A 20542-nucleotide genomic window follows, 5' to 3' on the forward strand; every position below is an offset into this window, starting at 1 on the left:
ATACATCAGGATTTATGGTAAAAACTCCAAGCCTTGGGGCCAAATATGTGGGTCAATGTTGATCAGATATCCCTCTAACAGCTTCTAAAGAACTTAGCGCGATCACTTTGTCTGAACTGAGGTCAGCCTCCCTGTGTTGGATGTTTTGGTTCGCAATCAGACAAAGTATGCAGATGTACAATGACACTTGGGCTCCGACAGGTTGTAAAGCCAAACCATAAATTCTGTTGACATTGCTAGGCCTCAGCGGTGCCCTATATGCAGCAAATTCCAGTGATAATAAAGTTAATCCGTGGATATGGCCATTTGTTAGCCCAGCTCATAGCTGTAATTGGGTACTCGTGGTAGCTAGAACCGGGACCTTTGGTAATTGAAAACGCAAATAGCTTTTCTCTAGTGTAAAGTTAACACCACAGGAAAAAAAAAAAGTTAAATATTTTTTGTTTTTTTAGAAATAGGTGAACTCTACCCACCAACAACAAAGCTAATGTGTGTATATGTGTATGTGTGTGTGTGTGAGAAGAAAGAGGTTAAAGACAGCGGCCGGAGCTCACCGGTGTCCTGGCTGGACTTGGAATCCGAGAGGCTGACGGCCGAGGCGTCTCGCGACTGGTCAATGTTCACCTTATGCTTGTAGGGGTCCAGGGCTCCAGCAAGCCCAGCAGACGAATAGCCTGATGGACAGATCCACAATATTCGAACATATGATATACATCTCTATAGACAGAACATTAGACAGATCAGTGGACAAAGTCGGTGTAGTAAAATGTGAGATGGTGAAACAAAGCTTTTTCCACCTCATTCTCAACTAGGAGTGTAATTCCAAGGTGAGGTGGGATTCAAGGTGTTACCACACCTAGGCCTATATTAGTGTTGTGAATCTTGACAGCTGCATCTGGCGTCATACGAGACATAGCTATTAGTCGCTGTCGCTTTGAGTTGAACCATTGCTTCTATGAAACTGAGTGAAGCCCAAATGGAGCCACAATGGAGAATGAAGGGTACCCCTATCCTGATTCCCTGGTTTTGCGCCATCTTGAGGAAGTTGAGCAGCACCTCCAGAAGAGAGGGGTATTTGTTTTAGGGCTCCACCACGTATCCTGTGCTGGCAACCTGTTCACCTGAAGTCCACAGTGCCACCTGGTGGAAAGGAAAAAGTGTTACCACACCGACACTGTCATCAAATCACAAATGCATCTGAAGCCATAATAGTACCATAAAATGCCTGCTAAAAGTAGTGGATGGAATATGATCAATACAATAGCATCCTTTTGAAAGCAGATAAATATAATAACACCAGATATTACAAGAGATGGTTGGGGGAAAGGCTTGCAATTGAAGATATTGTGAGAAAAAATATAAACGTATGCCTATACAATTGCACGTACCTACCTTTCTCTTGGCTAGGGAAGAGGATTCCTGGAGCATGTCCATGATGATGGGGAACAGCTCCTCCATCCACCTCATTTCCAACACGTTCACCTGGAGGGCCTTGTGTCAACAACCAAATCAGAACTTGCCTCTGGTGCAAAGAGGCCATCTATCCTTGCATAGCTAATTTACAGTAAGCCTACATTGCACCTCACCTATCAGATAAACAACTTACTGTATTCAGTCTGTTATTTCATTTTGCTCCACTTGGCCTGTGTTGTTCACAATTCACAAATCTGTGATTACCAATGCCTTACATAATACAGTGCATAAACAGTACTCTGATGTTTATAATTGTCGTAACCTGGGACGTGTCTAGTAGGGAGAAAACATCTTGAAATGGGGAGACACTATCTGAACTTGTACAATTAGAAACACACCATTTTTTGTGTTGCAAACCTGCAAAACATGTGCCCTACTGAACACGACCCTGGCCTGAAATATGAAAATTAACATAATCCTGTTTTATCTTTTACTTCGATTATGGCTTCTTTGGGGGAACCTGTTGGTCTAACTGTTCTGCCCTTACATTTTTTTAAAGACTCACTTCCTCAACCTTCTGGAGAGTCTAGCAGTTCACCTGAGCAGGGACAGTGACAATCAAATGAAATCAATTGTGAAAATACAAGGTTGATTCCCACAGGGGATCCCAAAGTTAGGTTGGCCACCATTGGCAGACTGGCATTGGCAAATAATGCAAATAATATAGAACAAACACACAATACACTGAACATGAAGGGGGAAAAAAATCTATAAACTGAATGTCACTAGCGTTTGCTGGTAGGGTCACAGGTTGGCAACGTTTTGTACCTGAGCCAGCTCTCCGATGGTGGCCAGGACACTGATGACTACCCCAGGATTGGGGTATGGATATTTCAGCTTCAGAATAAGAGCCTGAAATAAAGATGAAATGAGCTTAGAGCCAACGTCACTTGAATAAGTTGAATGATTTAAACATGTCCAACTTAAAAAGTAACAGCACTAACATATAATATGTTATGGTGGACTAACAATGATCTTTCAGTGAGTAAAACATTCAGAAGATTTTATAGGGTAGTAAACATTTGGGCCAGCACTGATGGCGGTACCTTTAAGATGAAATCTATCCTATATATAGTATGTTACTTTCATTGAGTAAAACATAGGGGACAGTGCTGATGACTGTACAGTACGTACCTTTAGAATGGACTCCATGTAGGGGCCTTGGAGACCAGGTGACCGAGAATGGGAGCGCTCTGCTCCTTGTTCCTGTTCACGCCACTGTGCTACAGCTCAGTCGGGATCTGGAAAAGGCAGAAGCACACACCATCGTTTAGCAGCCATTCTGATGAACGCTTTGTTTTTAATTTAGCTAATAAAACATCACAGTTTTAATTGTGAGCGACAATGACTCTATTCCCATCAAAACAGAATCCCAAAGCATAGTTTAGAATAGTTCAACAGTCTGACATTTGTAATTCAAGCCACATTGTGAAACATTAACTTGGCTCCCATCTGCTGGTGTGTTATTGAAATGGCTGGTCCACCACTGACACTCAGGAAGGAATAGCATCTTGGGTACTACACACAGAACTACACCTAAAATAGATCAAAACCTGTTGGTTTCTTCTGAAGCATCTTTTGTCTTTTTGATACATCTTGCACAGAAATACCTACAGGTAAAAGTTGTTTCTGTAAATTAAAATGTGTTCAGTCAACTTACCTTGTGAATGGGTTCAATTACTCAAATAAAACACAAGACAAGTTTGCATTACCTGTATGAGCATCTTGCGCAGGAAGGGCATGCCAAAGGTGGCGTCCGATGGTGCAGATGGCCAGCTCAAGGATCTCAAAAGACCTCATCATTCAGCATCGAGAAGTGCCTCCAGGTTCTCCACCTGTGCCAGGTGTTCATTTAAGTGCTCATCCAGAGAGGCCAGTAGTGGATGTCTGGATCTGAGACAGAGAAAGAAAGAGTTAGAAAAGGTTGACATTGTCTACACGGTAGTTGATAATCATCAGTAAACTTTGAATAAAAGAACCACACAACTTTATCAAGTTTGTATTTTTTATCTGTTTTAAAACAGAAACGATGTGATTCTGTCTGCCACACAATATAATGTCATAATGTTCGGTTTTGTAACAAAGACACTTCCAAAACAGAAGCTAATCCAGGAGTGCCTACTCATTTTGGATATTTGACCCTAACATGATCATCATTCTCATAATTAACACAGCCTCCCTTACTACCTGGGTTGGTTTGACTGGACAATTCAGTTTTGTTGTACTGTACTGCACCGTTGCAGTGAGATTAGTATGTGAGCAGCCTTTAGTAAAGATCAGGTCAAGGGTATGAGCCTTGTGAGTTGGAGGGGATTGGAAAGTGTGAGGTCAAGAGGCAAGAGTGTTGGAAAGGCAGACGTCAGGAAGTTAAGTCACGAAGTACAAAGAGCGGTATACCATCATCAGGAAATAAGCTTATCAAGGTGTCAAGCTCATTGAGGAACACTCCAAGGGCACATGGTGGACAATAGAAGATAATGTTAAGTTTGAGTGGACAAGTGACAGTGACAGCGTGGAATTCAAATGAGGAGATGGACAGTGTCACCACCGCGACGACCAGATGCTCTCGGACAATCAGGGAAAACAGTCGGATGAAAGAACAGCTGGAGTAGCAGTGTTCTCTGGGGTGATCCATGTCTCCATCAGGACCAAAACAAAGTCAAGGGACTGAAGGGCAGCATAGGCTGAGATTAACTCTGCGTTCTTGACCGCAGATCGGCAGTTCCAAACGCTGCCAGAGACACGGAATTGGGCACGCAGGGTACACTAAATTAGAAGGGTTGCAGCCAAGGGGTGGGGAGCGTCTAAAGCCTACAGGGAGAGGAGCGAACTGGGATAGAACTGGGATAGATCTAAAAATAACTAGTTAAAATACTCAAGTGAGAGAATGCTGTGGACCCTTCCCCTCTTTAAAACAGCTCCCCAGAACCATCTTAGTTCTCTGACAAAACTGCCATTGACACAACCGCCCAAGGGAGACTGAAGAACTAACACTAACTGATAAATGCAGAGCAGGAAAGCACACATCCATGTACTAATAGCTGATTGCCTAAGAGAGGTGAAACCACTCCCCTTCCAATACAACCACTGATTACCAAAACAAGTCACAAATGTCCCTGCCTCTTGATCCTGGTTGATGTATCAACAACTATCTAAGTTATGAGCAGTCAGCAGTTCACACACCAAGTAGGTCACTGCCAGCAAGCGTTTGGCATCGCTTGATAAAACAATTATAAAATAATTAGCCAATCAGCATTGAGCTGAGCTCAACTGTGGGTTGTCCTGGTGCAGCAAAACACCCCTCAAGAGAGGCCAGTTTGGATTTGGCTTTAGACCAATCAAATCACTTCCTTTGCATAAGTTCATTTTCAGAAAACATGTCTGTTTCTGGTCTGATTGTGTTGATGTCCTGCAGTAGCTAGTTTCCTAAGCCATGGATGGAGATTTGGACTTGTGGTTTTGACATAATTTGCTGTATAGGCCAATGATTATTACGGCGATTCTGATCTAACCATAAACGAATATGTTGTGCCACTTGCCAGAGGCGATTGAAGTTCAATATGTAGCCTAGATGTAGCCTAGTAGGCTCACATTAACTAGCTAGCTGGCTAACTTAGCTGGTTCATGGTTGCCCATGAATGGAAGTCCGGCTAGCGAGCATTTTAGCTAGGTAGCCTATGACAACAAAAACTTAAAGTGTACTGTATAAAAGAGCCATAGACCGTTTTGCTAACATGAAAGAGAGGAGGTTGGCATTGGCATTCAACTTGTCTACAAGCAGGGTGAGTCAACATTTCTTATTTTAATGTTTAAGTGTAAATGCTGCTGAAATAGCAGAGGCAGTACTCCTGTTGTCTTTGTGTTGACTTGCGGTAACTCCATGGTTCTAAATCAGCAGCTTGCTGAGAACATAAACCACACACTGCATGGGCCGTTGGGCTGACCAAGTGGTCGCTGATCAGGTGGATGGAGGGCGTCAGCAGACACGAGCAAGTGGGTGCCGCCTCCATGCCGATTTCCTTGTCCTCGCTGTTGAGGATATGGTCATCACAGAGGCATACAAACTGGGTCAGCGAGTGGCCTGTGGACAGGAAAGAAAGTTGTTAGGCACCAAATGGAATAAAACGGACTGAAACAGGGAAGGTTGGGCACAGGGCGCTAATGCACATAGCAGCTGTCACTGATAATGTTGTTAGCGAACGTAGCATTTTAACTGCAGCCTCCTCAACTACAAATGTAATTTACAGAAGAAGAAATTATGGCTTGATAGCTAATTTAGCTGGATATGCTGCTACAACTAGCCAGGTAAAAAAGAAAATTGCTAGCTAACCTTGCCAGCTAACTTAGTACAAGTACTGCCTGTGGTCAACTCAGGAGGGAAATGTTCAGTGTTGCTACTGACTTCGCCCAATGACATCAAAGTGAAAATGTTATGTTTCAAACCTCTGGTTAAACTCACTTATTGGACCGCTTGATCCTGAAAGTGCCTTCTCCTCTGGTGCCAATTCTAGTTTAACATTGCACAGAAAATAGCTGCAATCCAATCATTTTGACATTCAATATGCATTCTTCTCAGTAGTGGCCATGAAGCGTCTCACCTTCAAACTCAAAGCTGCCCAGTGATGCTGCCCACGTCGCTGGCGTCGGGGATGCTAACTGTAGGGCCAGGCCCGTGTGGCACAGGGTCTTGTACATTACCACCACGGAGAGCATCTTCAGCAGGCCTTCCTGGATGTCTTTCTTCAGCTGGGGGATCAGGCCACTCAGGTCGTACAGCACCACCGTCAGTGTCGAGCAACGGGAAGAGACATGGGTTGATTATTGTGGAGTCCTGTCAACATACCAGGACATCCGCACATGCACACACCCAAACACACCCCCCCAAACACACAACCAAAGGGTCCTCAAAGCCACATCTGTTGAGCATCAAGGCTTTCATCTTTTAGACAGACGGGACGTTGACATACTTGGGATTTGGCGGCCAGTCCTGCGCACACAAAGCATAGGGAACTATGGATGGGAATGAGAGTTGACGTGGGCCCTACCGGAGTCCTCCTTGGTGTCCTGCTGGATGCTGCGCCCCATGCCTCTGGACAGCTTGCTGATACAGGTGAACACTGTGGTCCACCTGCATGGGCTTCTTCCCCTAAACCCAAACACACACAGAGAGGACACAAGTGTTAGAAAATGAAGCTCAGCACACAGAATATATTGATCTGTCTCATCTTTACATGTTGAACAGAATTGAAACACTGATCTAAAGGTGAGTATTCAGTGCTCTGAGCATGAACAAAAAAAATCACTTCAGACATAAAGTCAGATTTGTATCTATAATTAACTGTCTATTAAGTAAATCTATAATAATTTACTTGAGCGAAGTCCTTGAGGGACAGCGTGGCTTTGATGATCTCCTGGATCTTGGTGCACACTGCCACCACCAGTAGCCCACCTTCTTCAAACAGCCCAGCTGGTAGCCTATGGTGTCAGCCAGGTACTGGTCTGGGAGGGGGAAAGTTCAACTGGTCAAAGTCGAGGAAAGTTAGAATTGAGAGAAATTACACACATTGACATGCGGCACTATTATCCAATGGTATGATCTTTTTTTGGAGCAGCCCCTAGTATTTTTTTAAAATGTAAAGGAATGCCCTATTGTAGCTAAATATGACTTCTAAACCAAATTCATACATGATATCTCAAAATCATTCATATAGGTAGATTGCTTGACTTCAACTTTGGTAGCTTGGCTTCAACTTTGGTAGCTTGGCTTCTCTAGTTTCAAAATCAAGTGCTTCCGTAAATGCATAAACAAAGATTGGATCCATATCTAGCAAGAATATTGCATGCAAGGCACTGTTCTGACCTGTGAAGTTGTTTGGCTGGAAGGTGGCAAGCCTCAGCAGCAAGTTGAGAATGGTCATCTGGATCAGAGGGTTTTTACTGGTCCTGAACTTCAGCACCCAGCGGCACACCTAAGGAAAACACACACAGCAGCTATCATTTCATCTGACACAACTCAAACTTCTAAGGCATCTGGTAAACTATGGTTCTCCACCACTTACAGAACTTTGAAACCAAAACTTGAACTTCAACGAGCCACCAAACAGACAAAGCGTCAATACAGTACCAATGTAACCCTCTCACCAGGCTCGAATATGACTCTCACAATATTAACTTACTAGAGTATCGCAACAGCATGGGATGTCAGGTGAGAAGGACATCTCCAATAAGAGTTCCTATTGTAAACTGTCTAGGGTGATGGCAATAGGGTATTAACTTCTGATGAAATGATTATAGGTTTCTGTTATTGTATCAGGATAGGCTATTCCATGCATTAAATTAAATTGAAACAGTAAATGACTCCACCAAGGCAACATACGTAAGGTTCAATATGTGTATTACTACATTTTAAAAGCACATCAAAATAAATAAAAAATAATAAACCCCAATGAGTCGTGCACAACCCATGTCCAAATTATTTCAAACTTGCTTAATAACCCGTAGGCGCGCGTAGGAGCTAAAAAGAAAACGACGACACACAAAGTGCAGAAGCACCTCACGTTGTGATTACTCACTACTTGTAGATATTCCTTCAGGGAAGTATGGCAGTTCCTTGCAGGTTTCCTCACAAGATCCACAGCACCTCTATCAATGCAGACAGTACTCCTTAGCCGTAACCGATATCCCATGGGAACAAGAACTCGTTAAGCTTTCCCAAGCAAATCTCTCTAGGTGTCACACGATGCTAGGCTAACCTCAAGGCTGTCAAATACCTCCACGACGAGACGGTAGCTTCAGTCTTTACTAAGTCTTAACAAAATTATAACAACTCTATTATAAAATCGGTATTTCCATTCATATCTTAGTAAGTATGGGTTTTGTTCTAGTTTTGTCGTCTGCTTTTATAATTTTTCTTCGCCAACGGTCCTAATGTAAAAGTCCATCCTCTTATCAACGTCTCTTTCCCTCTCTTTTTTCCCCAAGCCTCCCATGAACCAGGTCCACTCCCATTGGCCACAGCTTAACAATCGACCCTATTGGTCAAAAATTAAACTTAAAAGTAAACCAAACTATTCACTTATACATTAAATAAATATTTATTCAAAAAGAAATGCATTTAACAACATTACAATTTAAGAGCAATTCAATCACCTTTTTAAATCTAATACCAATTAATTATAACAAATAAACTCAATACTTGGTTTTAACAAGAATAAGCTCAATACCTAGTTCAAACAAGGGTATTACACTAAGATCGAATCCAACTGTGTTTGTCGGATGTGGCAGGGCTCGCAAACGATCACAGATTAAAAAGGGAAACCCAGCCGTGAGCTGCCCAGTGACACGAACCTACCAGACTTATCTATGCACAGTCACTACACCCCCACCTACAGTTGAAGTTGGAAGTTTACATACACCTTAGCCAAATACATTCCTGACATTTAATCCAAGTAAAAATTCCTTGTCTTAGGTCAGTTAGGATCACCACTTTATTTTAAGACTGAAATGTCAGAATAATAGTAGAGAGAGAATTATTTCAGCTTTTAATTATTTCGTCACATTCGCAGTGGATCAGAAGTTTACGTACACTCAGTATTTGGTAGCATTGCCTTTAAATTGTTTAACTTGGGTCAAACGTTTTGGGTAGCCTTCCACAAGCTTCCCACAATAAGTTGGGTGAATTTTGGCCCATTCCTCCTGACAGAGCTGGTGTAACTGAGTCAGGTTTGTAGGCCTCCTTGCTCATACACCCTTTTTCAGTTCTGCCCACAAATTTTCTATAGGATTGAGGTCAGGGCTTTGTGATAGCCACTCCAATACCTTGACTTTGTTGTCCTTAAGCCATTTTGTCACAACTTTGGAAGTATGCTTGGGGTCATTGTCCATTTGGAAGACCCATTTGCAACCAAGATTTAACTTCCTGACTGATGTCTTGAGATGTTGCTTTAATATATCCACATCATTTTCCTGCCTCATGATTACATCTATTTTGTGAAGTGCACCAGTCCCTCCTGCAGCAAAGCACACTCACAACATAATGCTGCCACCCCCGTGCTTCACGGTTGGGATGAAGTTCTTCGGCTTGCAAGCCTCCCCCTGTTTCCTCCAAACGTAACGATGGTCATTATGGCCAAACTGTTCTATTTTTGTTTCATCAGACCAGAGGACAATTCTCCAAAAAGTATGATCTTTGTCCTCATGTGCAGTTGCAAAGCATAGTCTAGCTTTTTTATGGCGGTTTTGGAGCGGTGGCTTCTTCCTTGCTGAGCTGCCTTTCAGGTTATGTCGATATAGGACTCGTTTTACTGTGGATATAGATACCTTTGTAACTGTTTCCTCCAGCATCTTCACAAGGTCCTTTGCTGTTGTTCTGGGATTGATTTGCACTTTCGCACCAAAGTACTTTCATCTCTATGAGACAGAACGCGTCTTCTTCCTGAGCGGTATGACGGCTGCGTGGTCCCATGATGTTTATACTTGCGTACTATTGTTTGTACAGATGAACTTGGTACCTTCAGGAGTTTGGAAATTGCTCCCAAGGATGAACCAGACTTGTGGAGGTATACAATTTTTTTCTGAAGTCTTGGCTGATTTATTTTGATTTTCCCATGATGTCATGCAAAGAGGCACTGACTTTGAAGTTAGGCCTTGAAATACATCCACAGGTACACCTCCAATTGACTCAAATGATGTCAATTAGCCTTTCAGAAGCTTCTAAAGCCATGATGACATTTTCTGGAATTTTCCAAGCTGTTTAAAGGCACAGTCAACTTAGTGTATGTAAACTTCTGACCCACTGGAATTGTGATACAGTGAATTATAAGTGAAATAATCTGTCTGTAAACAATTGTTGGGAAAATTACTCGTGTCATGCACAAAGTAATGTCCTAACCGACTTGCCAAAACTATAGTTTGTAAACAAGAAATGTATGGAGTAGTTGAAAAATAAGTTTTAATGATTCCAACCTAAGTGTATGTAAACTTCTGACTTCAACTGTACTGTACATGTACAAATTACCTCAACTAACCTGTACCCCCACACACTGACTTGGTACCGGTGCCCCCTGTATATTGTTATTCCTCATTATCGTTATTCTTATTGTGTTACTTTTTATTATTCGTTTTTATTTTAGAGAGGAATGGGAGATTCGATATAGGCCGATAGTTTTTAACATTTTCTGGTTCAAGGTTTGGCTTTTTCAGAGAGGCTTTATTACTGACACTTTTAGTGAGTTTGGTACACATCCGGTGGATAGAGAGCCGTTTATTATGTTCAACATAGGAGGGCCAAGCACAGGAAGCAGCTCTTTCAGTAGTTTAGTTGGAATAGGGTCCAGTATGCAGCTTGAAGGTTTAGAGGTCATGATTATTTTCATCATTGTGTCAAGAGATATAGTACTAAAACACTTGAGTGTCTTCCTTGATCCTAGGTCCTGGCAGAGTTGTGTAGACTCAGGACAATTGAGCTTTGGAGGAATACGCAGATTTAAAGAGGAGTCCGTAATTTGCTTTCTAATGATCATGATCATTTCCTCAAAGAAGTTCATGAATTTATTACTGCTGAAGTGAAAGCCATCCTCTCTTGGGGAATGCTGCTTTTTAGTTAGCTTTGCGACAGTATCAAAAATACATTTTGGATTGTTGTTATTTTCCTCAATTAAGTTGGAACAATAGGATGATCGAGCAGCAGTGAGGGCTCTTCGATACTGCACGGGACTCTCTTTCCAAGCTAGTCGGAAGACTTCCAGTTTGGCGTGGCGCCATTTCCGTTCCAATTTTCTGGAAGCTTGCTTCAGAGCTCGGGTATTTTCTGTATACCAGGGAGCTAGTTTCTTATGGCAAATGTTTTTAGTTTTAAGGGGTGCGACTGCATCTAGGGTATTGCGCAAGTTTAAATTGAGTTCCTCAGTTAGGTGGTTAACTGATTTTTGTCCTCTGACGTCCTTGGGTAGGCAGAGGGAGTCTGGAAGGGCATCAAGGAATCTTTGGGTTGTCTGAGAATTTATAGCACGACTTTTGATAATCCTTGGTTGGGGTCTGAGCAGATTATTTGTTGCGATTGCAAACGTAATAAAATGGTGGTCTGATAGTCCAGGATTATGAGGTAAAACATTAAGATCCACAACATTTATTTCATGGGACAAAACTAGGTCCAGAGTATGACTGTGGCAATGAGTAGGTCCGGAGACATGTTGGACAAAACCCACTGAGTCGATGATGGCTCTGAAAGCCTTTTGGAGTGGGTCTGTGGACTTTTCCATGTGAATATTAAAGTCACCAAAAATTGGAATATTGTCTGCTATGACTACAAGGTCCGATAGGAATTCAGGGGACTCAGTGAGGAACGCTGTATATGGCCCAGGAGGCCTGTAAACAGTAGCTATAAAAAGTGATTGAGTAGGCTGCATAGATTCCATGACTAGAAGCTCAAAAGATGAAAACGTCCATTTTTTTTGGTTTTGTAAATTGAAATTTGCTATCGTAAATGTTAGCAACACCTCTGCCTTTGCGGGATGCGCGGGGGATATGGTCACTAGTGTAACCAGGAGGTGAGGCCTCATTTAACACAGTAAATTCATCAGGCTTAAGCCATGTTTCAGTCAGGCTAATCACATCAAGAATATGATCAGTGATTAGTTCATTGACCATAACTGCCTTGGAAGTGAGGGATCTAACATTAAGTAGCCCTATTTTGAGATGTGAGGTATCACAATCTCTTTCAATAATGGCAGGAATGGAACTAAACACCGCCTTGTTTAGTTTTGCCCAACCTAGGTCGAGGCACAGACATGATCTCAATGGGGATAGCTGAGCTGACTGCACTGACTGTGCTAGTGGCAGACTCCACTAAGCTGGCAGGCTGGCTAACAGCCTGCTGCCTGGCCTGCACCCTATTTCATTGTGGAGCTAGGGGAGTTAGAGCCCTGTCTATGTTCGTAGATAAGATGAGAGCACCCCTCCAGCTAGGATGGAGTCAAGTCACTCCTCAACAGGCCAGGCTTGGTCCTGTTTGTGGGTGAGTCCAAGAAAGAGGGCCAATTATCTACAAATTCTATCTTTTGGGAGGGGCAGAAAACAGTTTTCAACCAACGATTGAGTTGTGAGACTCTGCTGTAGAGCTCGTCACTCCCTCTAACTGGGAGGGGGCCAGAGACAATTACTCGATGCCGACACATCTTTCTAGCTGATTTACACACTGAAGCTATGTTGCGCTTGGTGACCTCTGACTGTTTCATCCTAACATTGTTGGTGCCGACGTGGATAACAATATCCCTATACTCTCTACACTCACCAGTTTTAGCTTTAGCCAGCACCATCTTCAGATTAGCCTTAACGTCGGTAGCCCTGCCCCCTAGTAAACAGTGTATGATCGCTGGATGATTCGTTTTAAGTCTAATACTGCGGGTAATGGAGTCGCCAATGACTAGGGTTTTCAATTTGTCAGAGCTAATGGTGGGAGGCTTCGGAGTCTCAGACCCCATAACGGGAGGAGTAGAGACCAGAGAAGGCTCGGCCTCTGACTCCGACTCACTGCTTAATGGGGAGAACTGGTTGAAAGTTTCTGTCGGCTGAATGAGCGACACCGGTTGAGCATTCCTACAGCATTTCCCTCCAGAAGCCATGAGTAAGTTGTCCGTCTGCGGGGACCGTGTGAGGGGATTTATACTACTATCTGTACTTACTGGTGGCACAGACGCTGTTTCATCCTTTCCTACACTGAAATTACCCTTGCCTAACGATTGCGTCCACTATCCTCGCTGTAAGGCGATTGTTCTCCTGTATGTTATGAGTACAGCGACTGCAATTAGAAGGCATCATGTTAATGTTACTACTTAGTTTTGGCTGGTGGAGGTCCAGATAAGGATTGAAAAAGTTGAATGAAAAAAAGTTGAGTGAGGGAAAAACTAAAAATATAAACGATAATTAAAAGTAAAAAAACGTAAAGTTGTCAGGTAGCAAAGTAAGGTTAGCAACAAAACGCACAGCAGCACTTAAACAAGTCTGCAAGTTGTGACCGGAAATGACGGTTGCAATCAAGATAGGCTTACTGTCTTGTTCTACGTCTGAATAAATGTCTGACTCTCCGTACCTGCTTCTCCTGTCCAGCTTCACATACCAGTGTGAGCCACTGTGGGTGGGCCAGGGTCACCATGCTGCCGGAGTCCAACAGAGTGCTGGTGTCGATGCCATCGATTCGTACAGCAACCATAGGAGGGGCCGTCTCGGTGTGCGCCCAACAGGAGGTGACGTAACTCACCATCCGGGTTACCCTAGAGCTGGGGGATGCGGAGGGCATGGCCTCCTCCCGGCCGGGACATCTCCACGCGAGGTGCCTCGGCTCACCGCACTCATAGCAGCGTCGCTGATCTTGGTCCAGCAGCCGCCGACGTCGTCGGTTTGGATCACCCTCCCGCTTCACAGCCTCGGCTGGTTCCATCCGGGCCCCCTTCAGCCCCTCGCCTCTCTTTGTGTTGTTCGTCCCCCTCGCCGCGTCTCCTCTCTCCGCCCCGGCCCCTCTCAGCAGGTCCTGGGTGTTCTGGTGAGTTACCACCGCGGTCAGCAATTCCTCCAGGCTCTGGGGGTTCTGCATGCTCACCGTCTTCTTCATCTTGTTTGGCAGGGCTCAAAGGTATTTATCCAGGACGAGCCTGTCGAGCATCGGGAGGGACGGTACTTCCGTCAGTAGCCAGCCCTTGGTCAAGTGCACCAGGTCGCTCATCTGAGCACGGGGGGAAAGGGTGGTGTCAAAGGCCCAGTCGTGGACCAGTTGTGCACGGCGTGCGAGATTGAACCCATAACGGCTCAGTATCTCCCGTTTGAGTCCCTCATAATTCGCTGCCTGGTCAGTGTTCAAATCAAAGTAGGCCTTCTGTGTCTTCCCAGAGAGGTAGGGTGCCAACAGGCTGGCCCACTTGGGCTTGGGCCATCCTTCCTTCTGTGCCGTCCTCTCGAAGGTGCACAAATACGACTCCACGTCATCTTCCTCCCTTAACTGAACCAGGAACTGATTCGGGCCAGACACCTGAGCACTCCCAACCGTCAACTGGGCTACCTCCGCTACCAGTCTGCGGTTTTGTTGGTGCTGCTCCTCCAGTGCTTGCTCCTGGAGAGCCTGTTGCTTCTGCTGGCTCCCCTCTATTACCATCCCCCAGGGTAGACCTCCTGGGATACCACACTAGTTTAGCATACTGAAACATCATGCTCAAACAGAGGGATGCTATGTTAGCTAGCTGGCTATGACTTTCCAACACAAAACTGAAACTCTTCCAAGTCAAGGTAAGCTTTTGGTCTTACTCATTTTTTGCCACCGGTGCCCGCCGGTGTAACTGTTTATTGATGATACGCTAATGTTACTGCATGATTGTTGCGGGTCTACTAACGCGTTAGTTCTATTAGCTATGCTGACTATGACGTTACTTTAGCTAATATGGTGACAACGATGTAGGATGTGTGTAGCGGTTTGGTATGGAAAGGTTCTTTCGCCTGGTCACATACAGCTGATGTGTTGTGCATTGAACTCCACAAGCGAAGGGAAGAGGTGAGAGGAGGAGAGCACGTAGATGGGAGAAGGAATACAACGTGGCTTTTATTAAAGTGAACTGTGTTTATACGTGTGATCAGGGGTGTATTCATTCCACTGATTCTGTTGAAAAAGTTTCTTAAAAGCAACAAAACGGGGATAAACATATCTGAATTTGTTCAATAGATATTCTTGTTTGCAACTGTTGGACTAATGATTATGCCCTATATCAGCTAGATGCAGGCAAGAGTGTGCAAGGCGGTACTGAATGTCACTGGCTGTCCATGTGTCAATATCTGTCACCTGAAATTTGTCTCTCAACCTGTGTGCACCTACATTGTAAACTTTCATTCTTAGGCTAGGTTGTAGCAACCTCATGATGGGTATAGGGAAAATTAGAGTATCATGTAGTAGCCTAAACCTATCGCTGTTACATTGAACTGGGTGCATGGAATATGAATGACAGTCATCCAATATGCTGTAATAGAAATAAGGCCATGCTTGTCACGTCCTGACCAGTAAAAGGGGTTATTTGTCATTGTAGTTTGATCAGGCCGTGGTAGGGGGTGTTTGTTTTGTATGTTTTGGTGTTTTTGGTTTAGGTTCTATGTTTTCATCTAGTTTTCTATTTCTATGTTGGGTTTTTGGTAGGACCTACAATTAGAGGCAGCTGGTTGTCGTATTTAGTTGAGGTTTGTTTCACTTGTGTTTTGTGGGTGGTTATTTCCTGTATAGTTTCGTTGTTTGTTTCTTTTGTTTAAGTGTTATTTATAATAAATTAAGAAGATGAGCACTTTACCCGCTGCGCCTTGGTCCTATCCTAACGACGTCCTTGACAATGCTCTTGAAAAATAAAATCTCATCTTAAACAGTACTGAACACCACTGGTATATAGCCACGTTATCGTTACTCATTGTATATTATTCCTCGTGTTATTATCTTTCTATTATTTTTACATTTTTCTCTCTGTATTATTGGGAAGGGCCCGTAAATAAGCCTTTCACTGTTAGTCTAAACCTGATGTTTACAAAGCATGTGACAAATACAAATTGATTAGATATGTATTTGATAAATCGGTGTCGGAGTCAGACAACTATCTGAGGGAATGGTCAGCAACATCCCACGACTGGTTCCCCTTTACTGACCTCAGATTGAGAACCACTCTGCCTAATACCCTTTATGTCAAGCTTGGATTCAACCTTCAAAGTGTCTTCTTCACTGGAAAGTAAAACACTAAATGGCACCTGGACAAAGCGCTCCTCCATGAGCTTGCGGAAATAGCAGCTCTCTACCAGAGTCCTCATCTTGTGCTAGTTTACATATGAAATGAAAGCTTGTTGTTGACAAAAAAAGCAAAAAAAAGTGTCATTAAAATGCCATACTATAGAACCTTGGAAAAACAACTGTACTAACCGTGTTACTACTACCCTTTTCACCGTCACTAATTTTATTATTAGTAAGAGTCAAATATACATTGCCTTTTGTATTTCAATCAATTACAATTTTTGATTGTTGGCTGTTAGGGACTTCTCATACTTTGATTCACTTTTCTCTGTCTGCAGTGACCTAATTGTCCTGCATGGATGTGATCAACTGACTATGACAGAGGCTTGAATACTGCACTTGCACCAAAGATTTTTTATAACTTAACCAAGATAGGCCACAGGTTGTTGTTTCCAATGGGACAAATGAGTCATGGTTGGCAGAGCCAAGCACTCGCTAGCAATATCCCATTGGCGCGTTCTAGTATGGATCTACATATTTCCGTTAGCGAACGCCTACTGTAAAGTCTATAATACATAGTCCACTCTGTTTATAACAGATTATAGTTTTTTGAAACAGAACTTTATTGAGATCAAATGTTTAATTGATGAGAATTTGCAGAATGTTGGCCAAAATCCACTGCCTGCCAGTGGGCTTCCTCTCACTACCATATTTGGCAGTGAGTGGAACCGCCAACTGGATGCTTCACGTTTATACATCCTGTGAAATATGTCTCATTGTACTATCTGTGCTAGCACCACCATGTTTGTATTCTTCAATGTTGCTAGAATTACCTAATGTATGCTACAGGAAGGCAACAGGCCTCGGCCTAACTATCCCTTTTTGATTGGATCCATTTGGGCAGTGTGCGAATTACGCAATGACATCCGGGGGGGGTCTCTATTTATGAATTTAATAATAGAAGTCATTTAAATAAAAAATATTACCTTTTTAAAGTGGCATGAACACAGCCAGTCATGATATTTTCATCTGATTGTCAAATAAATCACTTCAAAAAGTAGGCTACCTGTGCGTGTTCGTCCACTCCAACATTCCATCATCCAAACTGCTTGTATAGCCAGCCTACTCACGCCATTTGAAGAATGGAAATAGACATCTCTTACAAAACACCAAAAAGTGTGCCCAATGACATTCAGCCATTGATTAGGCCTACATTAATTGATGTCTTGCAGACACATTGATGTCTTTTGTAGCCTGGAAAGTCCATAATTCATGAGTTAATGCTTAGTCTTCACATATCGTGACATAAAACACTACCTTTCTTCCCTTACATTTATCACAGTGTTATGTCATTATTAAGCTTTTAACAATTTACTTGAACTTTGAAATAAACATACTTAAACCCTGTACGAATCATGGATCTTGGAGATCCGGGAAAATGCACTATGTAACAGTGTAACTATGCCTGCGTAATAGAGGTCGACCGGTTAATCGGAATGGCCGATTTAATTAGGGGCGATTTCAAGTTTCCATAACAATCGGTAATCTGCATTTTTGGACACCGATTATGTCCGATTGCATTGCACTCCATGAGGAGACTGCGTGGCAGGCTGACTACCTGTTATGCGAGTGTAGCAAGGAGCCATGGTAAGGTGCTAGCTAGCTAGCTAGCATTAAACTTATCATATAAAAACAATGAATCTTAACATAATCGCTAGTTAACTACACATGGTTGATATTACTAGTTTATCTAGCTTGTCCTGCGTTGCATATAATCGATGCGGTGCCTGTTAATTTGTCCTTGAATCATAGCCTACTTCGCCAAACGGGTGATTTAACAAGCTGTCGTTGCACCAATGTACCTAACCATAAACATCAATGCCTTTCTTAAAATCAATACACAAGTATATATTTTTAAACCTGCATATTTAGTTAATATTGCCTGCTAACATTAATTTCTTTTAACTCGGGAAATTGTGTCACTTTTCTTGCGTTCTGTGCAAGCAGAGTCAGGGTATATGCAGCAGTTTGGGCCGCCTGGCTCGTTGCGAACTATGTGAAGACCATTTCTTCCTAACAAAGACCGTAATTAATTTGCCAGAATTTTACATAATTATGACATAATGTTGAAGGTTGTGTAATGTAACAGCAATATTTAGACTCATGGATGCAACCCGTTAGATAAAATACGTAATGGTTCCGTATTTCACTGAAAGAATAAACGTTTTGTTTCCGGATTTGACCATATTAATGACCTAAGGCTCGTATTTCTGTGTGTTATTATAATTAAGTCTATGATTTGATAGAGCAGTCTGACTGAGCGGTGGTAGGCACCAGCAGGCTCATAAGCATTCATTCAAACAGCACTTTCGTGCATTTGCCAGCAGCTCTTCGCTGTGCTTCAAGCATTGCGCTGTTTATGACTTCAAGCCTATCAACTCCCGAGATTAGGCTGGCAATACTAAAGTACCTATTAGAACATCCAATAGTCAAAGGTATATGAAATACAAGTGGTATAGAGAGAAATAGTCCTATAATAACTACAACCTAAAACTTTTTACCTGGTAATATTGAAGACTCATAGTTAAAAGGAACCACCAGCTTTCATATGTTCTCATGTTCTGAGCAAGGAACTTAAACATCAGCTTTTTTACATGGCACATATTGCACTTTTACTTTCTTCTCCAACACTGTTTTTTCATTATTTAAACCAAATTCAACATGTTTCATTATTTATTTGATACTAAATTGATTTTATTGATGTATTATATTAAGTTAAAATTTGTTCATTCAGTATTGTTGTAAGTGTGTGTGTGTGTATATATGTGTATATATGTATATATATATATATATATATATATATATATATATATATATATATATATATATATATATATATATATATATATATATATATATATATATATATATTTGGTCCTCCAATAATCGGTATAGGTGCTGAAAAATCAGAATCGGTCGACCTCTACTGCGTAACATTTCATTATGTTTCAGCGTGAAAAGTTCTCAAGGGCACACAAATCCAAAATAATGTAGGCCTATGCCATTGCAAAATCGAATGCTTCTAACTGAATTTTAACCTCATCTGAGAGTCACGTTATAGGCCTATTGTCCTTAACTTATACTTGTTGGATGGATTGGCTGTGCATTAGTGTCTAATGGTAGGCTAGCTGTCTAGTGTCCCGTGTGGCTCAGTTGGTAGAGCATGGTGTTTGCAACGCCAGGGTTGTGGGCCAGTACGGGGGGAAAAATAATTTACAATTTTTTTTATGAAATGTATGCATTCACTACTGTAAGTCGCTCTGGATAAGAGCGTCTGCTAAATGACTAAAATGTTAAAAAAATGTAAAATTAGTGATTTAGTTTAGCTAAAAGCCCCTCATCTAAGCCAGCCCCTAAAGCAAAGCAGTGGCCCGTATCACACTCACTGCAGCATGGTGCCTATCAGCGTCAAGCCACTCCAGTATGGAATGCTGTTTGGGTCTTAAAGCACGTGGTCAAAACGCAATATTTTTTATGTTGTGTTAGTAAAGTAAGCAGGTGCAGGCGCTAAATTAATGCGTGCAAGCGTTAAATTAACGTCTACAGGCGCTAAATTAACGCCTACACGTGTCAAATAAGCAAGTGCAAATGTGCTAAATAAACGGCTGCAAGTGGTCCCCCACACCCTACAGCTGTTAAATATACACCTACACACGCTAATTTTACCAGCCAATTTCCCTAGCTCCTCCTTTCATTAAATCGGTGTACAGTCAGTTTGATGCAACAACATCACAATTGAAGATGGCGAGAAGGAACTTCCATATCCGCTGCAAACAGACCCTAAATGGCTGCACTCAGCTTCTGCTCGCTGATAATTCTGGACCTGATGCCCTTCGGTCCACGTTAACAAGGTTGATTATTTTTAAATACTATTATTACTTAATCATAAAGTTGATCTGCTAGCTAACACAGAGGACGGGTCTGTGTTTGGCTATGCAGCTATGTTGGAGGCTCAGACACTGAGACAGCAGTGCAAGTAACTTAGGCCTATGTGTCGCTAATGTTGTAAGTCTGATTAGGCCATGGGAGTATTTTATATTTAGCTAGTATATGTAGAATATATATATTTTGTTGTAATGAATGCTGGTATGTAAATGGCTGGATTTGTCACGTCCTGACCATAGTAAGATGTTATTTTCTATGGTAGAGTAGGTCAGGGGGTGTTTTGTGTTTTTCTATGTTTTCTATTTCTATGTTCTTAGGTTCTCGTTTTTGTATTTCTATGTTGGCTTGTTTGGGATGATCTCCAATTGGAGGCAGCTGGTA

General features: G+C 42.4%; 1 pseudogene; it reads right to left on the minus strand.

Moving 5' to 3' along the window:
* LOC106567298 (serine/threonine-protein kinase mTOR-like) overlaps window positions 1-16296 on the minus strand; it is a 131419-nt pseudogene extending 115123 nt beyond the window's left edge.
* Between the last annotated feature and the right edge of the window lie 4246 nt (window positions 16297-20542).

Source organism: Salmo salar, chromosome 13 (assembly GCF_965601325.2).
Source record: "Salmo salar chromosome 13, fSalSal1, whole genome shotgun sequence".
NCBI classification, from domain to species: Eukaryota; Metazoa; Chordata; class Actinopteri; order Salmoniformes; family Salmonidae; genus Salmo; species Salmo salar.